Consider the following 5,297-nt stretch of genomic DNA (forward strand, 5'->3'; position numbering starts at 1 on the left):
CCACAGTTGCCCCAACGCCACTACGAGCCGACGCCTGCGCCTCGAGCTCGATGAGCCTAACAGACAAAGCCTCCACCTGCCCCAGAAGAGTGGCCAATTCTCCTTGCGTCCGCTCACAACAACCACAGTCCCTACACATGACTATGTTTACCCTACCCTATACGGTGTCAAATTCCCAAGATAATCTTCTGATGAGCTACTCTGATAATCAAGAAACACTCACTGAAATACGAGACGCGAAAACTACGCTAGGTTTTCCCAGAAAAACTATTTAAAAGCTAAGCGCAGCAAATAAGTACAAAAACGCTTTATACAAACAGTACTCGCTGCTGCTGGTGCTCTCGCTCTGGCTGTCACAAGACAACTGCTGATTCAAGTGACTAGTGGCTAACGGCCGCGAAACAAACAAAAGACGGTTTTAGGGCGCTTTCTGTTCTAAACGATCAAGAAAACACTAAGAAATCTAACACGAAAACTACGTAAAGTTTTATCAAGAACTGTTAGTTACTATGCAGAGCAGATAAACACAAATAGAATCCCTTCCTTAGTGGAAGGTCGTAAACAAAATGCAAAATAAACGCTTTATACAAACAGTACTCGCTGCTGCTGGTGCTCTCACACAGTTAGTTGGTGAGAGTCTCTCTCACTGCTTGCCCAATGCTGGAGCCATGGTGCGAGCAACTCTGGGCAGAAATGCGGCCAAAGAAATACAAGAAGTTCCGTTATCCAACACTATTGTAAAAAGCATAACTAACGACATGACTGCCGGCCGGAGTGGCCGAGCGGTTCTAGGCTCTTCAGTCTGGAACCGCACGACCGCTACGGTCGCAGGTTCGAATCCTGCCTCGGGCATGGATGTGTGTGATGTCCTTAGGTTAGGTTAGGTTTAACTAGTTCTAAGTTCTAGGGGTCTGATGACCTCAGATGTTAAGTCCCATAATGCTCAGAGCCATTTGAACCATTTTTTAACGACATGACTTCTAAAATTGAAGAAATGCTGTTGTTAGAACCGCAAGAGTGCACGTATTTCACTCTTCAAATAAGTACCTCATGTGAACATGTCTATAAAAAATTGCTTGCACGAAACCTTATTACTTGGATGTGTCGTATTTCTAGCACACGTAATAGTCGATTGGCTCGACACAAGGACTCAATGTATGTTGTCGGCACTGATCAAGATGGCAAAACTTATTGTTGTGTCTAGGAATCCTGCCTACTAGTTTCGCTAGACAAGCAATCAAACAACTCGTATTAATGAGTTTTATTACAATTAATGGTTCAAAAGGCTCTGAGCACTATGGGACTCAACTGCTGAGGTCATTAGTCCACTAGAACTTAGAACTAGTTAAACCTAACTAACCTAAGGACATCACACACATCCATGCTCGAGGCAGGATTCGAACCTGCGACCGTAGCGGTCTCGCGGTTCCAGACTGCAGTGACAGATCCGCGCGGCCACTTCGGTCGGCTTTATTACAATTAATCAAATACAATAGTTGACTTTGGCAAATACAGATGTGTCGCAAGTAAAAGGCGACATACGAAATAATCAGTCTTTGAAGTGATTGCCGATCTCTAATTGACAAAAGTCTGCCCTGAACTGCTATCGAAGTGGCTAATCTTGAAGCTGCTATCCGAGTGGGCTGTCACCAGTTGGGCGCGGCGCTTATGTCCTCTTCACCCAGCGGCCGTTGCTGTCGCGTTGTCATCTTGGAAGGAAGGTCGGTCAGTGTGCGATTGGCTGAATTCCTCTCATCACAGCCTTCTCTTCCCTTTCGTTCCCGACTGGCGTGCCGTACGCTGTAACAGTTGTGTCCCCCCCCCCCCCCCCCCACACACACACACACCCGCCGTACCGTTCCTCACCTCCCCTTACCGCCCCCCCACACACCAACCTCTGCCTCCCCACTTTAAAAGGAAGATAACAAGCTATAGTGGTAAGCCCAAATTTCTTAAAACGTCTAGTGGAATGCAATCCGGAAACCTCCGGTCTACTGTTAAAATTCCTAAAAGAGTCAATCAGTATATTGCTTCTTGCTAGGCGCAACTCGCGAAAAGACCACGAAGATAAAATTAGAGATACGAGCCACCTCTCTGCCATGCACAATCAGGTGGCTTGTGGGGTATATACGAGGGTCACTCCAAAAGAATGCACACTTCTTTTTTTTTAATCCATATTTTATTCTACATGTTTGAAAGTTGTACAGGGTGTAGATACGTCCTTTAGGAACAATATTTTCATTTCTCCACATAATTTCCATCCCTCTCAACTGCCTTATGCCATCTTGGAACCAGCGCCTGTATACACGCATGGTAAAATTCTGGACCAACCTGGTGGAGCCACTGTTTGGCAGCGAGCACAAGGGAGTCATCATCTTCAAATCTTGTTCCACGAAGAGCGTCTTTCAGTTTCCCAAAGAGATGAGAATCACATGGAGCCAGGTCGGGACTGTAAGGCGGTTGTTTCAATGTTGTCCATCCGAGTTTTGTGATCGTTTCCATGGTTTTTGATTGACATGTGGCCGTGCATTGTTGTGCAACAGCAAAACATCCAGCTTTTGCCGATGTGGTCGAAAACGACTCAGTCGAGCTTGAAGTTTCTTCAGTGTCGTCAGATACGCATCAGAATTTATGGTGGTTCCACTTGGCATGATGTCCACAAGCAAGAGTCCTTCAGAATCGAAAAACACCGTAGCCATAACTTTTCCAATAGAAAGTGTGGTTGTGAATTTTTTTTTTCTCTTGGGTGAATTTGCATGACGCTACTCCATTTATTGCCTCTTCGTCTCTGGTGAAAAATGATGGAGCCATGTTTCATCACCTGTCACAATTCTTCCAAGAAATTCACCTCCACCATTCTCGTACTGTTCCAAAAGTTCGCTGCATACCATTTTTCTTCTTTCTTTGTGAGCCACTGTCAACATCCTGGGAACCCACCTGGCACAAACCTTTTTTAACTCCAGTATTCTGCAAACACTTCCTTCCCCTATCCCAACGTAGCGTCACAATTCGTTCACTGTGATGCGTCTGTCAGCAGTCACCAATTCGTTAACTCTCTGCACACTGTCTGGAGTGTGTGCAGTACGAGGCCTGCCGCTGCGAGGACAATCCTCAATATTGCCGTGCCAGCTTTCATCACTTAACCTGCTTGCCCACCGAGTAACTGTACTGCGATCGACAGCAGCAACTCCATACATGTTTTTGAACCTCTTGTGGATGTTTCCCACTATTTCGTTTTCACAGCACAGGAATTCTGTGACAGCACGTTGCTTCTGACGAACGTCAAGTGTAGCAGCCATCTCGAAGACATGCTGTTAAGGCGCCACTCACGGGAACAGCTTGAAATAAGTTTGAAAACAAGCGGGAAGGATGTATCTACACACTGTAGAACTGTGGTGTGCGTACTGTAAGACCTTCAGTACACACACCATCAGATTATTTGACTTGTCGCTCTAACGAAGTAGGCGAGTGTCAGCAATATGTCTCGTGGTCTTATCGTGGCGTGTTTATCGTCTGCCGTTAGGTCAGACGATAGAGTAGCAGATTGGCGGTGACCAACATTAAACAGAACTTGATTAATTTTCATACACATAAAATAATAACAAGCATAAAAATTACTTAACTTGGTTCTGGATGCTATTTACAATTGACAATCTGAAGTTCAAAAAATGGCTCTGAGCACTATGGGACTTAACATCTGAAGTCATCAGTCCCCTAGAACTTAGAACTTAGAACTACTTAAACCTAACTAACCTAAGGACATCACACACATCCATGCCCGAGGCAGGATTGGAACCTGCGACCGTAGCAGTCGCGCGGTTCCGAACTGAAGCGAATAGAACCGCTCGGCCACCTCAGCCGGCATCTGAAATTCGTTTGGTATTGGTACGTTAATCTTATTCTCACATATATCTCTGATACTTGACAAAAGTGTCTATACATTTATCTTCGTGGCTATGTACAGGAATATGGTAATCTTATTAGGCGCAGACTGAAACTTGACTATAGACTGGTACAGACTAATGCAGACTGGTTCAGACTAATCGGAGGTCTGTTCACTCGTCATAATACCTCGCGCGTTCATGTATCACTGCGCGAGTGTGATCCGCGAGGAGAAAAGGTTCTACGCTAGCAGCAATCTCGTTGGCTGCGTTACATATTAATACGCGGATCGGCAGATGCAGAATTTGGTCCGTCTCTATGGCAACGCCATCTCGTAGTGCGGAGACGGACGAGTGCTGCGCCTGCGCTGTTGTTAAGCGGGGCGCGCTCTAGTGGGAAAGTTGTGTACGCGCTGACTACGCGGAACTATGGACACAACAAAAACTTTCACACATGCAGAATGAAAACTTTATTTTTCCAAAAATAGTGTGCATCTCTTTTGGGGTGACCCTCGTATGTAAACGTAAAATGCGGAATATGCAAACGCAGCTTTAACACGAGGGCCGAGTAAGGCTACAAGTGTCACGTGACCGACTTCAGCCAATCGTGACCTGCAGACAGAGGCGGCCGGAAGGGGAAAGGACGGCCGCACTTCCCCTGTATTTTAATGCAGAGAGCTTCAGCGCACTTAGCTGCTCTTTTTGTATTATGTCGGCGGATCGCCGTTGGGAGGCAGTGTGTCGGGCGCGCCAGGATGCTGACACAGAGGCGTGTGTTCCCCGAGCAGCCGTTACGCCGCGCCGACAATGGCGGGCGTGGCGCGGTTCCGTTACCACGGCAACCGGCAGCCGGCAGCTGGCAGCTGTACAGTCCCGGCGTCACGGGCCGCCCGCTCTTCCGGGAAGTCCGGGACCGACTGCGGGCGCCCGACTGGAACTCTCCAGCAGCGGGCGACTGGAGGCGGCGTGTCCGCCTCCGGCAGGGGGCGCAAACTCGCCACCCGCCGCTGGCGCAACGCCAGATGCGCAGTGGGCCGCGGGATTCGGAGCCCGCGACTCGTGACAGCTGACAGCTGACAGGTAGCCCCTGCGACGTCACGGAGACGGGGCCGCGCCAGCGCGAGACCTACGCGCTATCCCGTTGTTTACCAGACGTATCGGACTAATATACCCTGTCTCACTGCCTTGTCAACCACTGCTTTCCTTTCACGCCCCTCGGCACTTATACCACATGTACAGGGTGTTTCAAAAACGACCGGTATATTTGAAACGGCAATAAAAACTAAACGAGCAGCGATAGAAATACACCGTTTGTTCCAATATGCTTGGGACAACAGTACATTTTCAGGCGGACAAACTTTCGAAATGACAGTAGTTACAATTTGCAACAACAGATGGCGCTGCAAGTGATGTGAA

Source organism: Schistocerca cancellata, chromosome 7 (genome assembly GCF_023864275.1).
Source record: "Schistocerca cancellata isolate TAMUIC-IGC-003103 chromosome 7, iqSchCanc2.1, whole genome shotgun sequence".
NCBI classification, from domain to species: domain Eukaryota; kingdom Metazoa; phylum Arthropoda; class Insecta; order Orthoptera; family Acrididae; genus Schistocerca; species Schistocerca cancellata.